The 22614-nt window shown below is 40.7% G+C and overlaps 1 protein-coding gene across 1 annotated transcript in view; it reads right to left on the bottom strand.

Annotated features, from left to right (window-relative positions):
- LOC143894549 (uncharacterized) overlaps positions 1-22614 on the bottom strand; it is a 63407-nt gene that overhangs the window by 39170 nt on the left and 1623 nt on the right. The gene's annotated exons all lie outside the window — the stretch shown is intronic.

Below are 22614 nucleotides of genomic sequence, written 5' to 3'. Positions count from 1 at the left end.
TGCCGCCGGTGAAAAACATTCCGGCAAAACGCAGTGTCGCGTCTAACGATGAGCCGCGGTGCAGCAAGCCCTTCCGATTTACCGCAAATTCGCTCCCGTGTTCAAACGGAATTTGAAATAAGGAACGCACGGTTGTATAACAGCGGGCGGTGTTTCGCTGCGCAATGGAACATTGCTCCCGGCAATCTAGCGAGATTACGTAAACGATACCTTTAATCTCAAAAATCAATATGCGGAATTTCCGCTCTTAGATAAAATTCCTGGAACTCCATCGAATTTTTACATGAAAGGGACACGCTGTAATCCGGGATTATCACGATGGGATAAAAATTATCGCGGGGCAGGTTAGTTTTTAAAAAGTTCGAAAAATAGCAAATTTCTTTTAATTTATTGACATGGCAAATCAACAGACTCGACAAGCATGAATTCACGTTCGCTTTTTACCGTTTCTTTTATCGGGTTCGATTACATTAACTGTGAATTTAGTCCGGACAAAATTATTCATTAGTCGAGATTTAAATATACAGAAGACTTAACGTGTCATCTCCAACATACACTATTTATACGGGAGAATCACGCGAGGAGGTGAGAGGTAAACACATATGTAAAATGTGTATAAAGTGTCCCATTCGTTTTAGGATTAAGCTTCGGAGCGGTATTAAAAATTCACCACAATCTAGGTTTCTCCATGGCAGCCAGCCCGGCTCGCTCCATGGAGCCCGCGCGCTGTCGTCGCTCCTTGTAACACGGTCATCTTCATCTCCGTGAGCGAGCTCGGGCGACGGCTAAGTGACAATAATTTGACAGCTGCGAGCGTGTACCGAAATACGAGCGGGCTTATAACGGACGAAAGTTATCGCCGACCCGGCGCCAATTTTGATCCTGACAGGATATCGCGCTGCCATCGCTGTATTTCCATACGTACATACGCGTATGACGTATAACGTATATACGCGTAGGGTTACACATAGGACTATCGCTACATATAGTACAATATTAAAATAATTGTCCATGCACTGATCGGTCAAATACTAATAGTTTTCAACTCGCAAGCGATTTTCAGGTATTCAATCTGGAGAATCCGAATAAATGCCGTACCGATCATTCTTATTTCAAGTATACAAAATGTTTTCTGTCCCTTGATACCTTGTCTTGGAAATTAATCAATCGCCCAGTATAAATAACGAGAGGTATAAAAGAAAAAAACCGACGGGTCAAAGTATTCGTTATATCCGAAAGAAGTTCCCGGATAATCCCGTGGAACACCCCGTACGTAAACTCGACGTATAACGGGGAATAACGACTGTCCTGCTATCTATGCCAGTAGTAACTGTCCCGTCGTGCGGAACGAGCTTCCGCCGGGACATGCGAGTCCCGCGCGCCCCAGAGAGCCCCGGAGTAACGTTTCTTCGGCGGCGGCGGTAGCCGCGGCGGTGCAGGATATCGGCCATTTCTATCTCTGAATTGCGGCCGACATTAAAGTCAGGTTTATTCCCGGGGAAATTCTGTCGCGATGGAAAAATATGGTCGACCGGCTGACCCATCGTTTTTCCAGCCGCCGCGCCGCGCGAACGTTAACAATATTTGTGTTAGAACTTGTGTGCAACAACTTTGGTGCGGCCGAAGCGATTTGTTTGCGCTCGCGCGCGCTACATGCGCCGCTCTTTCGAGGTATAACGGTGCGCGACGACGAATTTTCAAACGCTCGCGAAAACCATCCGTCCGCGCCCCGTAGGTATAATTATTCTCTCGGTCTGCTTTACGCGTGACGCGCCAACGAACGGTGTGTTACAACAACCGCGGTATAAAGAGTGTAGCCTCGTTAGTTTATTCAAACGTTCGGTCTGTACCGACGATGAATGTTCGGTGACGGCGGTGATTGCGAAATGATCATTCGGCTTTTATTGTCGGACATGCTGAAATGCAGAGAACTACCTGCAACAGGAATATTTTGTCGTTTCTAAAATCTCTGCTTCTTTTATTTAGATAAGTCTGGCTTTATATCCTTAAGCTTGGGGAAGCTAAGTTAAAATTTTATTATCGAGGATATAAAGAACGTAAAAATTGACACATAATTTTTATAATTCATTAATTCTTTCTCTCTTTCTTTCTATGTAATTTTCTTATAAGCGTGAACGAAAATTAAAAATATTTTTAAGACAATGTTGAAGTTGTGATTGTATAAATAGAAAGATATTTAAGACATTTATATTTTATATAATGTTTGACAACTATTGTATGTAGCACGCTTAGAAATGCGCGATTCACAGTTAGGTGCCATTATTTCATTTTATAAATAATTTATGTCGCGGTGAATCAGATAATATAAAATAAGAGTTGTATTTGCTCTTTCGTATATTGATCGTGTATATTTTCACACTGTGGACGTTTGATAAACATTCAGGAAACATCCCGAATCAAATAGAGCGTAAGAGAGATAGGAGGAAGGGTAGGTGGAGATTTTAATTCGCTCTAAATTAGTTCTACAATTTATTTGGAGCACGTATTTGCTCCGCGCACCGTGCCCTCCAGTGGCCGCGTCATCTGTTACCAACTGCTTGTCATTACAGATGTAACGGCACGGTGTGGACCTTAGTAATAGCGTTTTCTTAAAACGTACGTTAACAATGTTGTATGAAGAGCGCTAATGAAATCCATAATTTAAAAAGTTTAAAGGACATCCCCCGACCGTTGAAAGGAACACTCATCGGAGATAAGAAGAGGATACGATAGTGATTATAGATCCGGGAATTAACATGGAAAATGAAGAACGGCGAGGAATTCGCTGCCGGTGTAGTAACGATTCGTTAAATATATGATATCGCGCACGTCAGCACGTGGGACCGACTGATAACGGTGCGTGGGGAAATATCGGGTCGTGCGCAACTACCGCGTCGTGAAAAAATAATGAATGCATCCTGATTCCGATTTCTGTGTTCTCGGTTCTTCCTTTCTGCGTCTATTTCGCGTATAGGAAAAATGCAAACAATCGCTGCAATAAACTGCGTTCAAACAGGTGCGCACAAAATTTTATGCTATGCATAAAATGTTTTTAGTGCCGTTGTAAAAGATTTTGGAGTCTCTTGGTGAGAAGCGGAATTTGAAAACTTTAAAGTAATAATCTTTTTTATATATCACCGTAGAATAAACGTGTATATGGCATTTAATATATCAATCGCGATCAAGTTTTCGATATAATACTTTCTTGACAAAAAAAAACAGATAAATGTGAGCTAATAAAATTTATGCTATATACCTACGTACGTCTCTATTTCTTTCGTTGACGAAAAATCAACATCAAATTAGCCAAAGTACCTCGTCGAGCGATAGCAATATACCTTGTTCATCGTGGACAAGGGGAGAAATCCCTTTGGACATCTTCTTCCATTACACTCCTGAGGAACCCCAAAAGCCGATTAATTTCAGATCCCGGCAAAATCAGTATCCATACCGTCGACGGGTGAATATATAGTCTTGCGAGGGGGTAACAAATAATGTGGGCGCGAGGTAGGAAGAAATATTGCTGGGTGCGTGGCGTTTTTAGCGGTCGTTGCATATCGAGAAACGTCGACAAAGTAGAAAAAGTATCGCGGATAATAGCGCGACCACAGTGTGTATGGAGCGCGCGATAAGTTATTGCTGAATCAGTCGTCGCGTAGCATGGCCGGCGAGATCAATCCTGGTCGCTAGATAGGACCGAAAATATCGACGCGGCATCTATCGATGACGAGTTACGGTGCGGCGTAAAACAGAAAAAAAAAATATATATATATCCACGATAGAGAGAGAATGCACACCGAAATGGGAACGCGGATATCAGGCGGGTGTTTTGATGGGAGCGGAAAAGCGTCGGCGAAAGGAATCGTTCGCGGTTCGCGAAATTGAGAGATCATTTCCCGGGGCGTGACTTTTGCGGAGAGATTATTTTTGGTGTTCTACCTGTATCTATTTTATGCATACACGCTGATCGATATGTGACCCCGGGTTTTTTTTTAAATCATTTTTTTCCCATTTTTTTCTTTTCAATCTATATATGCATCACTGGAAAAAATTGAAAAAATACTGCTAACTTACGAAAGAGAGATTGAAAAGTGATATAGCTTCTGTTTTCAAAGTGACGATCGTTTAAATTTTCATTATATACAAATATACATATTTATCAACCTAATTGTTAAAAATTTCTTAAAATCTTAAATGGAAATTGAAATCAGAATGAAATTGGGTACGCTTTAAATCAAGTAAATAGAATAAAAAAAAAGTTTTTTTTAAATGGTTAGAATATTTTTAATATTATTATTTGATTGTTAACGTTTGCCGCGAGGAAAGATTTTACGTAAAATTCGTGACAGTAGACGATAAAAAATTTTGTTCATTAATTCTGATGTGAAGTCGATAATCCAAAACTCGCCGCGTAAAAATGCTGAAACAAGGGTCATATTGATTTATTCCTCTTCGAATAAAGTAATAAACGAGAATTTTATATCTTCGGCGTACTTTAACAGATTGCAAATACGAAAGTAAAAAACTATATATAATCATAATTTTGCCAGAGAAATTGAATCTAGCACCTTCTTGTAACGAGTTCGATTCGAATTTCGCGAGAGAATATTTAGCACAATACCCCGCGTGCGAATGCGAAATATAACTTGTGATAAACGATCATTTTTAATACGGCAGAAATTTAACAGGGGCATGCGTGTTGTAAATGTTGCGCGTGTACATCGTTTAAAATGTTGTACCTAACACTGCGGTGTGCGCGGGTACCAAAAAAGTGAAGCCGTGTCCCAATATTTGAAATTCACGTAGGAACAAACGATATTTTTCATATCGCACGTAACGACGCACGAAAAAAAACGTTTTACGATTTCAACGAAAGATTTGCGATATCACGTAGCAGCGAAGAATAAAACAGTTACTGAAATTGCATAATATCGATAGATTATATGCGGTGACACATATCCCGTGGCAAATATACGCAAGAATTCTTTTTTAATATCCGATACATTTTTAAAATTATTTCGCAACTGGAGTAACGCGCGTTCACGAATACACTTATAGTGAATTTTTAATTGTCACCGGAAAGGCAATTGCGAATAATTTGAAAGCGGAGTAAACGTAAAAGCACGAAACTGAATAATAATCGTTGCATATTTACGCGCAAGAACGATATTTTATATAATCTCGTTTAGCATCAAATACACCACGCGTTATTGATAAAAATTGCTATCTTCCTAAACCGTTTTTAATGCTTACTATTAAAGAGCGAAAATTTTTAATAGCAACATAGCGAGATAATAATTTTATAAAAGTAACAATCATATGATTCGTGTAATACATAATTGACGATACTCGCGGCAAAAAAGAATAAAATTTTTCAATATTGCGCACACGGTCTTATACCGTGACTGCGTATATATTTTATACGAAATATTTTAGAAACAAATATTCGCAGTTTCGGTTGTTGAAAATATGATTCATCAATTATTTTTCGTCTATTCCCGACGTTGAGCTTGCGTCATTGATTTATACGTATTTGTTTATACAAATAGAGTTAGAATGTACCGAGTTAGAATAATGCATCCATCTTAAAACTCAACACGTTGACAGCCAAATAAATTGAATTCGAACGTGCGGACTGATCGAATGGAAAAATCACGAAATTGTCTAACGCGTTCGCATAAATATATACGTCGGAACGTCATCCGCATCGCACCGCTCCGAAGCGGAATTAAAAATCGCGTGTGTTTAAAAAACAAGTCACTTGAATAATCGGGGGTTAACTTTCCGCGATGGAACTCTATATATATATATATACCGTTTTTTTCATCTTCGAGCACGGCGACGTGCGCACGGTCACGTTTAATCAACGGTCCGATTTCTGGACGAATTAATTCCATGCAGTTTAATACACCTGTCACACGTTCCCTCGCTCGCACGCACGCACATCCACATATATCTGCGAGTAACGTCATTATATATCGGCAGATTAGCTGGAGCGGCTTGAATTTTGTTTCGCGCCTCATTCGTTACCGTCACCGGCATATAATTTGCGGGACCCGGCTTGCTTGCTAATCGTAACAATTTTCCGATTCCCAAACGTGCCGTAAAAATGTCGTGCCTGCAGCGGGGGCGTTTTTTCGAAAATTTCGCGCGGTGCGGAGTTCGTACGAACGAGTGGGAGATTTGCGTTGTCGCTGCTTGACTGTCAACTGCACCGCGCAAATTGCCACCGACTGAGTTCGCCGTCGAGTAAGCGACGTAACTTTATTCGATCAACTTTGCCCCGGCAAGGAACTAAAGCCGGTATTTGTCCGTCACTATCGCCTCGTTGGTAAAAAGCGCTCGTCGACTTGATTCGCTTCGAAGTTTATTTCACATTTCATTTAACACTTTGTTTTTCACTCGTCTGTGCCGCGTGCGACATCATGGCAAATTGTTTCATTAAAGTTACGCACTCTGTCAAAGACCATTATGCAAATAGTTTTATGCACTATAAACTCAATAAACGTTGAGTTTATGAACATTTAACGTCTTCTCTTCCTTAGCTTTTGTTGTTATTACGTTCACGTTTCTGCGAAAGTTAATGGTAGTATCGTATAATGCGATAATATTAATGTTAGCATCTCCAGTCTCGCGTCGTCTCGATAATATGAAGTTGTGAATTCTGAAAATCTTAAGAGATTATTCGCCAATGGAAAATTATCGCTTTAATAAAAACCTGATTGCAGCGAAAGATTATTTAAATTTATCGAAGTGCGGTATACAGGCATATGTACTTTCATAGCTTAAATTTCGTACTTTGAAGAAAGAGAGTACGGCTCTTTGTACATGTAAGATTCACAATTCTCTGAAATGACCATTATTGAAAAAAAAAAATTTATCTCAATAAACTGTACAGAAATGTAGTGCATGAATAAGCAAGTGCTACTTTTTATATTGCTGCAGTTTTTATGCCATGCAAAAGTTTATATACGTTCTCCAGTTAAAATTTGAAGTATATCCGTATACGTAGCGCCTTACTTTTTTTCTTTTAATGAACAACGGGTGAGAGTCCTCGCGCGAAGCTACAGAATGTCGCCTTAATTATTTACTTTGTATCACGGCGCGCTTTTTATTACGAGTTAACATCTTACACGTCCCTAAACTTCCTGAAAAGCCCTCGCGCTCTTGTTACCGCTGAATCTCAACGACGACTTACGCAACAGGCACACACACACACACACACACACACACACACACACACACACACACACACACACACACGACACAAACTACACTTCAAGTAATACACCACGTAACTTAATTAAATCTAACGACCCGTTTTTCCCTCCTTACTCGCGAATTGTAAATAATTATATGACGTATGCGCATGATTTCGTACAAAATCATTAACTTCATATGTCATTTAATGCAAACGATGTATTTTTAAGGACGATAAAGAAATAATTGTCTTAATTATCTTTACTGCTATTTTGCTTCGCAAAATAAGCGTCTATAGGGGTAAATTATTTCCGTAAAATAATATTATGCATTCGAAACGATAACGCCCACTTGTGATGCTAAAATCCGGCAGATCCGCTCGGTGCGGAAACTAGTCCGACGTAACTATCGCGGTGACTACTTCTTATTTACTCGATGGCTACTAAACACACCGTGTGCCGTTACTCAAAAGGCCGAGAGACATAATTGGGTAATTTCCAGTACTGGGGAGAGCTATCGCTTGAGAGCCACGGAATTGGATTAGCAGATTAGTGAACTGCGACCTGATATATACGGCTCGGGCCGCTTCTCGTTTTGCTTTTACGTTCTAATTCCATCTCGTGACCCCGTTCGAAATTGTAATTGTAATAATTTCTCGCCGCCGCCGTTTGTACATGTGTTACTCCCGGAACACTCTCGAGAACACGTTCGAACTGTCCGGTCTGTATGCGCATACACTTATGCACGCGCACGTACGGAGCTATCCGATGATTTACCTATACGTATACCAGCTGCCTCAAGGATATACGGAGATTGCGAACGTTACGACGCACCCCGTGGGGAAAAATTTAAATATCGTAAGATATCGCAGAGTTACGTAAATAGTGCGAAACTCCTCGTGGATGAGCGGCGAGAACGGGATTAATATGGCGGTAATAACGGACTCGCGCGCATTTATTTGACGTACGTACATTAGCGATCTTACGCGCGGTTTTAGTGCACGGTGTACGATAATTAATTGCATTTTCGAGCTCGTTGATTAAATACATGTTGATAAATAGGCGCGCGCGCGTACACCGCACCCTCTCGGAACGCGATCTTAACGGAGTTATTAAATATTAAGATTTAACTTAAGTTGTTCCTGTTCAAGAGTATCCGAGCGCAAAGTTTCAAGCTTGTCGTCAGGCGCGTCTCGCACAATCGAGAATTTGACGTTCGTTTGAAACTTGCATTTTGTTTTTCTCTTTCTAAACTGACAGAGTCGCATTGTGCGCCCCGAGGTAATAATTTATGTAAGTACGAGTTTAATAGAGATTCCGGTTCAAGAGATTGCGACATCAGCTGTAGTTAATTAATATGATAAGGCATGACCTGGCGTAAGAAACATTATCAACTATGCTCGGTTTAACTCTCAAGCAACTCTGAGCCTTTGAGCTTTAGTATCTCTTCTTCGTTTCTTAGTGCTGTCTAAGCTATTAAAACCATTACTCTCTAACCGTCATGTATTTTGGTGCTAATTATACGAGACATTTTACCTCATCTCGCACATGTTCAAAGGCTTCAAAAAACGGAAAAAGCTTTCGCGGGGGAGAAAATACACGTCACGTACCATTACGAAAGAAAAAGTATTTTTATTCATGAGAGTAATGTATCCATTTTAGGGATAAACGATCGCGGTGACAAAGAATGTCTGGTAGTTAATTATTAACCCATCTGTTCGAGTTTGAGCGATGCTTTTAAGCTATTTAAATAAGCCGAGACAGGCAGATCTCGCCTGTATGATAGATTCGCCTTGATGCATCATGGCTTTTCATCGTGACCGATAGGAAATATCGCGCCGCAGCGCTGACTCTTTATTTGGTTACGTAAGGCAAAACACTACGAGGGGGTACATATGTTCTCGCATAATCTACGGGGTAATCGATCATGGAAATCCCGTAAAAACTCTCAGGACGTGTCTACCCCATCGGTCTTGAAGTGTCAAACGAGAATTAATAGCGCCGCGCTAGTAATATACAATGTATACTAACCCGCTGGTACACGATGAATAAAGATGAGCGAGCAAATCGCTTTATCGGACACGTAGAAACAAAGGAAAAAGAGGAGAATGGGGGGAAGAAAATGTGTGGCGAGAGACGCAGAGAAAAGGACGGAATGAGGACCGAAAAAAAGGGGAAAATAAGAAAATACTGAAATTTCGATGGATGAAAAAGAAATTAATAATCGAACGCTGCGTAACTATAGAGAGCTTTTTGAAATCCTAATACTGCTCGGAACTCCTGTAACGATGAATGCGCGTCTCCAGCGATGAACAGGAAATAAACGCTTTGGCGGGGTAAGATCGGATAAAAAGATTAATGAGAGAAAACCGTTTCCGGGATTGCGATTTTATTAAGGAGGACTCAAAGCGGATTTTCCGATGCCGGTTTGATTTACCCACTTCCGTGAATATCGATGAGAAAGTATACGCGCGAGTGTCTGTTAACCGTGTACTCGAGTTTGTATTATTTCACTGAAAGGGCCGCATTTCGAGCTGTTAATGATTTACGTTTCGTACGGAGAAATTGCAAGAACTTTACGGTCTGCGTGCGATGTAAGACGTTAAGGATTCCCGATACCTACGTCGGCCATTTCGAATTGCAGAAGCAAAAGGGTAGTAAACAAGAAATTTGCTTGTAACTTTGCATTCCGATATACGTCCTGAACTTTCCATTTAACTTCTGAAAATACGTATAAATATATAATTGAATCAGAATATGAAAGTTACAGTGGGACAGGATGCAATCGAATCACTTTGAAAAGAAGCAGATTACTTTTCAAAAACAGTTTTCTACAGGAATACAAAAACATTCGGGTATATATATATTACTAATACTATTAAGAAAGTAATACTACTGAAACAATATTCTATTATCCATAACTCATTCTATTATCGTTTCTATAAAATTTGTTGAAATACGTGTCTGCTTGAAAAGAAATATAATGTAAAACACGACTCTTGATCTTGATACTCTGCGATCAAAATATATTTTTTAAAATAAATAATTCATTTCTGTGTTGATGCTATTTTTTTTTGCTCCTACAAGAAACAGGAGAGAACTACTTTTATATATGCGGAAAGTAGAAGAGAGTGGGTAGTAACTCTGAATAATTCAACCATCTACGTTAAGCGCGAGAAGAAATCAGGTATCCCGGACGCACCAGGTATTTTTGCCTCCCTCTTTTAAAATCACGGACCTATTAAGCGTATACGGTCCATCTTTAGAAACGCGGTGAGAAGGAACACCTAATATATATACGTATACGCACCGCGAGAGAGCGTATAGCAAGAAATACGCGTCGCCAAAGCGGTCCTTCTAGCGGAAGATCCCCAAGAAGAGTCTTTTAAATCCGGGCGCGTCCCGGTACGCTCGAGATACAATATATATCTTTGCGCCGATGCCCGGTGGTTCATTATACAAGGCCGTCTCGCCGAAGTTAAAAAACTAAAACTTCGGCGCGAGTTGGAGTTTTCACTCCGTAAAGATTTACGCCTCTCGTCTGTAATTTAATACGGGATACTTTCTCGGGTTCCTTTCGAGGAGTCCCGCCTCTCCACGTCGGCGTCTCTCCCGGTTTCCCCGGGAAACGTGAGTGGACTTTGTATCTCGGTTTACCGAGCGTATCGGGAGCCGTACCGGCTGGGAAGTGGCGCACAGAAAGAAAAAAGAGAGAAAAAATGAAGAAAAAGAGAGGGACGGAGGGGAAAAGAAAAGAACAAGGAGGTGAAACGCGCGAGAAGAAAGAAACGGACGAAGAGGACGAGGGGAAAATATGGATATTTCAGTATCGTTATTCATCGTGCTCGGATATCTAATTACAATGACGGGTGGGGAAAGGACACCCCCGGCCCTATCTGTGCTCGCTTGTGCGAAAAATTCGCAGGACAAAGACGTGGATCGTCGACGGTGGCACGGTGGCGCGGCGGCTTCCCGAGTATTCTTCGCGGGGGATCGAGCGACGCAATGATTTATCACCGGCTCCTCCGTACGTTACGTGCGGCCCGGCGGAATTATTCTTTTTCCGAAACGTGGACCGACGATACTTTTACATCCTCATCGATCTCCAACTGTCGAACTGGCATTAGTTGTCGCTAAAGTAGCTGCCGGTGTCTTCGAGGAGGCGGTGCGGGGATTGCGCGCGGCGAGAGCAGATCTGAATCTAATTCAAACAGAGCGTCTTGGAGATAAGTTGGACTGCTCGTGAGCTACGAGCGCTGTTTATGTACTGGCGATGTAGATAATGTAAAAAGCGCAACTATATTTTCTGATATCAAATTCGACGAATATATCTGATGATTGGCTCGAACGTATCAGGCGCTGCTGGAAGAGCGCTATTTATATATATAAAGCGAGCACGATATTAAAAAAATGTTTTAAAATTTCTCGACATTTTTCAACATTTTGCATCTTTTATATCTCTCTTTGTAATTTAACTTGCACGCTTATTTAATTGCACAACAACTTCTTAATTAGGCAACTTTTATTTCTTTATTTTATTCAAAAGTACTTTTAGTTTTTACAGTCAAAGTATTTTCAGTTTCACTGCGGTAAATGTATAATTGTTAGAATTGGTTGTATATATTATTTCTCTCAATTCTCTAATACTTAATAATCATTATACATATCATTAATTACGAGACCCTGAAGAAAGAACGGAATCAGGTCATTCCTTTTTTTTTTTTATCGAGTCGCGAAAGTCACAGCCAAGCGCATTATCGCTAACGTATATTTAAAATCTGTTCGACTGACTGATCGTCGATAGACTGACGTCCTATCTGCCGGCATTATGGTAATTGACGATTCAAATTCTGCACGAAATTCTACGAAGACTTCGTTATCGCGGTGAAACCGCAAGAGCGCGAGAGCATACAAAACTCATGGATTATTCCAAATAATTCAACCGTAGAAAAATTCAGTGTTCCGTGACAGCGAAATTTCTCTCCTTCTCCTCTCTCCTCCCCTCCTCTCCCCCTTTCTCTCTCTCTCTCTCTCTCTCTCTCTCTCTCTCTCTCTCTCTCTCTCTCTCTCTCTCTCTCTCGTGGTAAAAATCTAGAAAACTTCGACGAGCAATTATTTATCAAAAAACGATGAATTATTTTTCATCGCGTTTCCAGGCTCTGTCAATCGCCCCATCATGGGGATCTGTTCGCCAATATTTTATTTATATTTCACCCGTAACCCAATTGTCTTTCAACGTCAATCGCGATTCGGTCAATTGTTCTCAACGAATCGCTCGTGCAAATGCGAGCGTGGGCGGAACGCGCGCGCGGCGCGCGGCGCAACGCGTCTGCAACAATGACGCGTAATAACCGCGGCGTTTTTTTAATTAGCATCGCGGCAGCGCGGTTTATCTCGTGGCGCGCGAGCGCTTAACCAAAACACACGAGAGAGCGCTCTGTTAAAATTACGTCGACCTCGTTTTCACACGGCGGGCACACCGGCGCGCCAGTAAAATTGAGATCGCGTCCTCTTCCTCTTGTGCGTTTTTCCCTATTTTTAGATAAATCTCATTTGCATAATAGCGCAGCACGGAGGACCGCGCGACGCGTTCTCGCCTACGGCGTGCGAATGGCTCGGGAACGGCCGGACGAATTGCTCTCGTTTACAATGAACGAAAAACATTATCGTAGAAGTAGCTGCCATGCATTTGCATTTCATACAAAATTTAAATAATATGCTTACATGTGCATTTACGTTGTATTGAGTTTCGGAATTGATATTTGAAATTTTTTGGAAGAGTTACGAACTGACTGATGTTTTTGATGCTCGTGTTATCTGTCAATAACCTCACAAAAGTGACCATAAAAATCGCCTTTTTTTTTTTTAAATAACGATAACATAGACGTATTGAAATATGTCGCAACCTCTCTCTCTCTCTCTTTCTTTATTTTTGCCTTAATTTCTATCTTCTTGTAAATATAAAAATAATTTAGTAGACTAAAAAACCAGAGAAATTTCTAATAAAATTATCTTGTAACAAAAGTAATGTAACCGCGCAATTATATAACACGAAGATGTAGCTTGAGTTTTAACCGTGACGTTATCGCAAATATCGGATCGCGCGACGAAGATACGAAGATACGAAATATACGTCGTATTGCAACCCGAGTGCGCGTCCAAGTTGCGATGTGTATGTACACGGCATACACAGCACAGCTCGTTCGCGCGCGAACGACGCGCAAAACCGTCTCAATCGCCTTATCTGCCCGAGATGATTCGATTCGAGTCGGCTGTCAGCCATGACAATCGTACCCATTCGAGCGGTCGATTACGCGCGCCGTAATAGACTGCCATTCGCCTACGAGAATCCGTTGTGTAGCGGACAGGTTCGACGAGACCGTGCGGATGTAGGCGAGAAGGTTCTACACCGCGCGGTCCACGCTTCGCTACGATCGGGATTCCGGATTTGCGGGCACGAAACACGTGTATACGAATGTGTATCGTCCGTTTACGGATGTTGAGGCTTTGTCGCCGCTCAAGTTCTTGGGTAAGAGTGGCGTGGATTGAGATAAAGGAGAGATACAGGTGGTCCGGTTTTCAAAATCCTTTAATCATTTCGCGAAATCTACCGTGTGACACGCCGAGTACGAGTACAGCGGCCGCGCGGCGTGAAGAGCGCGCTGATTATTTATAACGTGTAAACGAATGGAGGAGCTAGTAGTTAGGGAGCTGGTGGCCAAATCGGTATATGATTTGTTCATGTTTCATATCGATAGGGATTTAAAGTTTAGATCAATAAGAATCGATTTGGCCCAGTCAATTAAAGTCCTACGTCGCTGCGTTTTTGCGTTACAGCGCTTCAAATTTGTAAAAAAAAAAGTTTGTTTTCAGAAGGATTCTGAACATCAGCCTCAGAGGCAGACATGAACAAATCATATAGTACCCTCTTTTTTTTTTACAAATTTGAAGCGCTGTCAATTGACAACGCAGCTCTACCATGGTGGCAGACGAGGTCCTTAATGTTTCTTATGGTACAATTATCGCTATTAATAATGTCTGCCACATGAACAAATCATATAGAAATTTTGGCCACCATCAGCTTCCTAACTATAGTATCTTTGTTACCGCCGCGCCGTAACTCTCTGTTATACCGTTTCCGTTAATGTCAGGGATGACAAACGAGAGTAATTGACCGCGCTGCGTTTCGCCGTCATCATTACGTCAGTTTGTATATGTTAATCCCGAGATCCCCCGTTTGCAATATGCGGTTGAGTTGAAAACGTCTATAGGAAGGCTATAATCAAAGTGACGACGTAGACGTGAACGCTGATTAACGATTTTCATGCACGGTAACGGCTATTAGCGATAGTATTGCGGGGTCTTTAATCTAAATTTATTCGCTAAATATTTTCCTTGCGCGCGATTAAAGATTGCGCGATACTAACGAACGGCTTAACCCACGATGATTTATTATCCCCAGATCGCGATACGGCGTATTTTGCTCCTTCTTCTGGCTATACGTCGGCCGCGCGCGCCCGCACACGTAAAATGTAAATCCCCAAAGGAAGCTAATCAAATCGTTATACGCTTTACGACTCTGCGAATCACCGATCGTAAAGAAACTGCTGCCGCCATTCTCGCTTTGACCCTTTAACTGTGCGAGTAGGTACTCTTTCCATGTTTAAAAACAAATCTTGGAGATTCGATCATGCGACCCTCCCTCCCCCGTGTCCCATCCGTAAAATCAATAGAGCGCGCAAATTTCTGTAAATTTTTCGCTCGTAAAGTGTAACAGGCAGAAATCAAACGGTTACTGGCAAAACTTCCCTTGCAGTCGTCCCGTCTGTTTTAAAGGCTAAAGTAAGAGCAAACAATATACGGCTGCGTTCTACGTAATCCCCGCTCCTTTCGAGGCTCGTCAACTCTTCGAAGATCGTTGCTCGTAAATTAGATTATGCGCGTTTTTTCGCGAGACTTGCACGTTCGAGACGATCGATCCGGGGGTTCATTCGCGGAACTATATAGTTTATCTATTTACGAAGCAATTTACTCATTTACCGCCATTTACCACCGTTCAATGAAATAACTCTTTCTCTATTGTGCCTACGTTCGTCCGAGATACGATCACAATGTGTAAAAATCAAATTACTACACTTTTTCCTGGCAGTAAACCGATAGAGGGGTCTAACTGTTGCATGTTCGACGAAACACCGTATATTCGACGAAATACCGTTAAACAAATTCCATATGTTACCTCAGAGAATAGCCGTCGGTTTTTCGTTTAAGTGAATCGCTTAAACAGAAACAAATTAAACAAATTAAATATATAGGATTATATTAGATATTTAAATATTCCTTGTTTGTATCCTTTATTTAAATTCACGTAATTACCTGTTGTATTTTTAGAAGATCCTTTTACTGTACGTCAACAACGACAATATAATTAGCCAAGAGTAGGCTACGCGGGATTAACTGTGTAAGCAAGTGTACGTAAATGGAATTTCGAAAAAAAATTTTTTTATCGAAATTATTTTTTTCGGAACGATAAATTTCGCTCGGCAGAGTTTTCTCGTTAGAATAGCGCGAATATTGAGCTTCCAAAATCCGCTCGGGCTCTCCTGTGGCACTATATGTATAAAGGCGAAAAATGGCTGTCAAGGGTGCAGTGAGCGCGCTTAAACGTCGCGCTTGCATGGCGAACTCTTCCGCGTAAGAACTTATGGCGCTTGTAGCTTTACTTTTTTGAGCCGACGACGTCGTAATACTCGTAATGGAAGCGTATACACGAAATACTTGTAATTACTTGCAAGAATGTGTATAACGACGTGCGGGGTCTCGCGTGCAATATAAGTGGTATTACCATGCTGTTTAGTCGGGCGTTACACGCAAAAGAGGATACAAAGCGACGGGGAAATCTGGGTTCGTCCGCTTCATCGGCGACGCAGTTAAAAACTTTATCGGCCTGTCGGTTTCACCTATACGATCCGCATTAATTTGCACTGATTTCGCTTCACTCGCAGCTTTCGACAAACCGAAATTTGCATTAGCCCGGTACCAAAGCGACGATAATAGTGTCGCTCAGCGCGCGTTCTCGTAATTGGCCGAATTGCCCTTTAGAAATAGCGCGATTCGCGCGTGTGGCTCACTGCTCCGCGACGCGAAATCGATTTGACAAATTCACTCTCCCCTTCTCCTTCCCTTCTCCCCTCTCCTCTCCTCTCTCTGCAGGATTATACTCGTCGGATTGCCGTTAAACCTACTGCCCCCGCGGATTTGAAAAACAGTGCTCGGAAACGACGACGACGCGCGGCCACGTCGCCCCGAGCGGAGCGGAGAACGAGCGTAAACCCGTCGCCCGGAGAAATATGTCGCGATTTACGTTATGTCGCCTCGAAACGCGTCGCTCGGTTCCAGCGGGACGTGACGTCGGGATTAATTCTCGATCTTTTCCTCGGAGGCTGCGCGCTGTACGGAAATAATCAGGGTTGAGTACTTCCACGTATGCAGCGCGCGTTACGTAAATGGAAATTACACGTAACGCTCTATACCGTGTGGAGCGCGTTAAGAATATACGAAAAATTGTGCTGTTATTCTCCGTATTTCTGTTAAATTTGCTTTATTTTTTATTTTAATTTTAATTTTAATTTTTAATTTTACTTTTTTCTATCTTTGTGTCTAGCACAATGTTTGTTTTAGAGTTTTGATGTTACGCACACACAATGGTTACAAAGATATAACTTTTGATAATATTACGTGCACAATGGTTTACGAAGGATACAACTTTAGGTGAAATATAGAGCAGGACTTTGAGAGAACGAAATTTACACTTGAGTTATCAGTGCGTAGAACAAATCGTATCCATTCCGACGTATTTAATAAACGTTCTCGTGTGCGGCGTTAACTGAACGTTATTTTAAAAGCGCTGCGTGGCTACGCGAACGCAAATTTCCTTCTCTTTTTTACGAGCGGATATAAATTCGACTTTTCCATTAGAAAAAACGCGGACAAACTGTGCGCCGCGCCGTGCCGTTGAGATCTTTCGCGGGTCAGTAGTGGCATGGGGGAAAAAAGGGTGCTGTAACAATACGAGATAAACGTCATCGGTTTTGTACGCCTCTCGCGTCTCCCGATCCGTATTAATTTACATTACAAATGTGCCCTCGGATTCTGACGAATCAAATTCTGCATTACTTGCGTCGCGCTCCGGTGTGAGTTAATGGATATAGAGTGGGCATTCGATTCTGCAAGTTGCGCGACTATATATACCATTCAGCCGTGGAGTCTGCTTCTTGATTGGGCACCACTCGAAATGGGACAAATCGATCTAAGTTTCGCTTTCCAAATAATGGCGTACATCAATGATATCATATCTATTCCGCGCAAAAGTCATAATTTGATGACGCCCAAAATAATCAATAGTACACTGTTAAATATGAAAAGATGAAATTTAAACCACCTTGAGTTAACGTTTCGTCAATTTTAACTACCATGCGTGTCGAAATTTATTATTTTAACGGTAAACAGTATTATTTTAACTCCATTGGTTTAGTTAAATTAATACTGTTTTAGTCGAATTAAGATATATTGAGTAGGAGCAGTGGCGACCTATGGGAATAATTAAAAGTCACTCAAATTGAGTATAATTTTGACACTACGAATTTTACAGTGTATCTGTGCAAGACAAAAATAATAATTTCTGTGAACGCCTAGCAATAAGAAAATAACTATTACATGTCTAACTATTACATTTCTGTTTAAACTTTCTGTTTCTTAAATTATTATATTATTTGTTAAATATCTTATAAAAATGTGTGTGTACATATTAATTTTTTTACTCCTATATAACGCATTTTTATTTCTTGTATTGTGCATTATATTGCACGATAACAAACAGTCTTTAAAAGTAATGTATATTTTAACGTTATCTTTATTATTATCTTTCCTCTTACATCGATGTATCTTTTTTGACATGCGTTTTAATTGCTCATTAATAATTAATTAAAACCGATTAGCAGGTGTGTAGATATTTGTGTTAAGTATAAGGAGAAACTTAATTATGTAAATCTGAAGGTTTTTCGAATGAAACTATTTCGAACACGTTAACGCAACTTCATTAATAAAACACATCCGACGTGTAAACTAACTATTGCCTGATGGCGCTACGCGTAAGATCGACGAACGTTAAACTGCCTGCCCTGTACACCTAACTAGTTACTTCCAGGTCGAAGTTAACTATCAGACTAGCATAAGATCAGGAACTTGTAGCAGCAACGCCGGTAACGTTGCTTCCGCTCGTCAGATTATTCGATTGTGCGCATATCGAGAGCGACGAGCCGTTCTCCATTAGGGTGAATTCACACGCGAGAAGTCGCTAGTATTAGCACAGCTTGATTTATTATAAGTTATATAACGTAATACAGCGACAACAATGTCTGTAATACGTCAAATTAAGCCGTAAATGGATCTTCCAAATTTATCCCTAAAACAAACGGGCGAAATTTAATCTAACTCATTTACGTTCTGAACGCTTATGAATCCGTACTCCTAAATTGTTGTACGCGCGAACTGCACTTCATAAATGAGACTGCGCTAGTTTCCAAACTTTTGTAATATATACGTCAGTGAAAACAGATTTTGATGTAACCAGGCCAGTGTAATTCTAAGAAGAAAGAATAAAGAAAGAAATGTAGAATTTATTAACATTTCGTGCATGTCATCGGCAGACGGCTCATTTTAAAAATTTGTTATTGCTCATTTTATGATTTTTAAAATTACGATAATAGCTTCTATACAAAATTTGAATTACTTTTTTGTCAGCGTTTTTACTAACAAAATTTTGTTGGCAACATTAATACGAAAATTTGAAAATTATTTTAAAATTAGTTTAAAATTAGAATTGTCTCGCTTATAAAGATAATTACAATTTTTACAATAACTTTCATTTTGTACAGTAATTTTCAAACGCGGAATTTATCAATGCCTAAAGTTAATGCTTATTAAAAATTACTCAACATGTACGCGTTTAAAATTAGCAAATTAAAAGGACTAAGTGATTGTTATGGTACATGATCATTTAATTAACTGCTATAATTTTACATTTTACATAAATAATAATCACCTCTTCATGCATTTTAAATTACGTTGAAAGTATTTCAATCTCGCGCATATAGAGACTCCAAATACACGCGTTAGATCTGGACGGCCGCAGCCCGAAGCATTTCGGAAGCAGACGATCGATCTCGCGTCACTGTTACCAGAATCGCTCGTTTCCTTGTACATCCTGTTCCCGAAAGACACATCTCGCGAATACCTCGTTCTTATGCGCGGTGCACGATACGAGATAAATTCTTTCTGATCTGAGAGATGTTGATCCCGAGAAAAAGGAAAAATCGAAACGAATTGTCGGGTTACGTTGCGCGCGTATACACAAAGTTATGCGCCAGACGATGTTATAGAAAAATTATTCATAAACGCTTGCAATTCTGTTCAAGATCGAAAACAGAACATGCACGTGAATTTTTATTATATCGTCAAACAAAGAACATAAAAAATACTTTCTTCCTATCTTTCTTCCCAGCTTTTTTTTAGATATATATAATTTTAGAGAATTTATATAAGTGGCGATGCGCCGAAATTGGAAGACTCTCGATGAGAGGCGACAACAGGTCTCAACGGAGATATCTAAAGCCGCTTAGAGGATTTTAAAGTTTAGCTCTTTAGAACGGCGATGATCGACGATGCGCGTGATCGTCCGGTTGAGGTGAATTCGATCGATCGGAAACGTGCGCGCCGATCCTCGTTTGCCGGACCGACCGAAAAGCGTATTAGACGGCACTTTCCAGGAGTGCTTACTAACGACCGCACATATTTGTCGGATTTCGCTGTTTGATGAATGGAAACTGTGCTCTCTCTATCTAAACCGGAGTTAAATGCGCACGTTAGGCTCGCGTTCCCCGAGCAACCCCGAGCCGCGCACGTTGCGTTTATTATCGCGATCGAGAGCGGAGTTTGCGAAGACGGTCCCGAGTGAATTACGTTTCAAATCGTGGACGTGCATAGAGATAACAACGATTATTTTTACTCCGGCTGATATTGGAGAAAGCCGGCTGTCCCGGCTTGACAAAGGGAACCGAGAAAGACTGAATTGACTACCGTATTAGTAATTAATATAGCGACGCTATTTGATGTCTGTTCTATTTTATGTCTGTCGGTTTATGGTAATAGACTCGAATTAATAGATGTAATAGATGATGCCCATAATAGAATACAGTATTAATTTCACGATAATGAATTGCGGATGTAATATTATGCACGAATGGATCTAATTGGATTATGTATTTAGGAAAAATAAACACGCATACATAATGGACGTTAAGCGGCGCATTTTGCCCGCAGCAGCTAAAATTGACTCTGATGAGTATATAACTTAAGTTAATAATACCTTGTGTGTGTATGAATGGTAGTCTCTTTCTCGAATTACGCTTACCTCAAGATGTAATTCGGCATTATGCTGTGAATTTCTTGCCTTTATTCAACGAAAGATTTCTCATGTTCAATTTAGTTTCAGAGAACTGATTAATAGTAGTTAATAAAAATATTTTCGCGAATCAGGAACACAAATGTGCGCGAAATAATAATTTTTAACGTAGCAGAAAATTTTTCGTCTAACATAATATAATGTTCTTTTTAATAAAACAAAATATTTTGTTTAAAAACGGAGAGAAGTAATAATATCATTCGTATGGCTAATAGATAAGAAAACGTGCGTACTAGAACCTTCAAGTGAATTCGTATATAACGTTTCTCGTATACGGCTTAGCAGAAACTGACAGAGAATTGACAGGCTACGTTAAAAGAGATACATCCGAGAACAAATTCCGAATTTATACCGATCAATGTTGGTTCCCTGCCAACGCCATCCAGTCCTGATCATGACTACAAGAAAGATATAAAATGATAAAGATGTATTGTGCGCTCGTCCCTGTACTTTACCACAGAAATGTTTTTGTTCACTCAAGAAAAACACACATAAGTTGCACGATCAAACTTTTCGTTTCCTACTTGATTTTTCACTTTAGATTTTTAAAAAACATTTACCCCAGGTAATCAGTATAACGAATTTGGGTATTTCGAACAAATTAGAAACAAATGTTTTATAAAAGTAGATAAGTTTCTAAATTATAATATATAGGTTTTATAATTTGCATATAATATATATATGATCGTTGAAAGAATCGTCGCGTGTACGAAGCACAAACAGTAAGATGAAGAGTTTTCTCTTGCACAAAAGTGACGGATTATGTTCTCTGATAAAAAATACACTTTAGCATTTACTGTCTTACGACCATGGAAAGTCGGGCTCCTGCCATTAACAATGTTTTATTTGGTACGTCTATTATACACTAACTCCGGACTCTAACGACTCTTATATATAAAACGAAACGAATTTAAGTACATCTTTCAAAAATAAACGACGGTAATGCGGCCATCACTACGTAGAAAATTTCAACGTCGCAAGAGCCCTCTTGACTCCATCAGACACTTGTAAAAAACTCGTTCGTTATTTTCGATAAAAGTACAATTTTTGAAAATGTTGAGCGAAAAGTTTAGCAAAAAGTTCAATATGCGAGCATTCTATGAAATAATAATAAAATCCGTACATTTAATTTTCTGCAGTATACTGTGACATAAATATGGACAAATGCGCTCTTTTTACTTACGCTACGTTAAGAAATATTTAAAAACTTCTCTATCAGATATTCGTGTACCTAATCCTTCGTTCACGTTATCCACCGTTATTTCATCCGCCCGAGATAAGATAACGTTAAATCGCACCGATTAATACAGAATACCGTTGATGCATTATAAACCGTAACGCACGTTGCCGAAAGTTCGAAGAAGATTCGCTTTCAAACAACGGGCTTCTCCGACGCGACGTCGAGGCCGAAACCTTACGTGGGCGATGCCTGACAAATCTCCCCGGATTCCTTCAACCGGGCGCACGTTTCCCCTGCGGCGAGAGAGGATCCGGAGAAGGAAACCGTCTCGTAACCCGAGTCGAGCCTGCACCCCGCCTCAGGCTGCGCCGAGCTCTCGAGCTCTCGAGGAAAGCTCAGGGCGATTACATCGAATTCTTTTCCCCGGAGCAGACCGCCCTATCGCTCGCCTTATCTCGTCGCACACCCTGCCCTCCCTGCACTGGCCCCTCCCCTTCGTTCCAAGCCTTTTGCCTCCCTCGTTCCCCTTCCGTCGACGAGGAGACACGCAGCCCAGTTTGAGTGTTTACTCGCGTGCTCGAGTTCTGTCAGTCTCACACGTCGCGTCCGCCAAACAAATCGATCCCTCCTCACCGAGTTCGCGTGCACGGGACTTTCGGACCGTGCACGACGCGACACGACACGTTAGGGCACGTTAGAGCGTCGCGACGCATCGG

Source organism: Temnothorax americanus, unplaced genomic scaffold (genome assembly GCF_048541705.1).
Source record: "Temnothorax americanus isolate GAGA-0224 unplaced genomic scaffold, ASM4854170v1 Scaffold1, whole genome shotgun sequence".
NCBI classification, from domain to species: Eukaryota; Metazoa; Arthropoda; class Insecta; order Hymenoptera; family Formicidae; genus Temnothorax; species Temnothorax americanus.
This window is presented reverse-complemented; position numbering and strand designations above follow the sequence as displayed.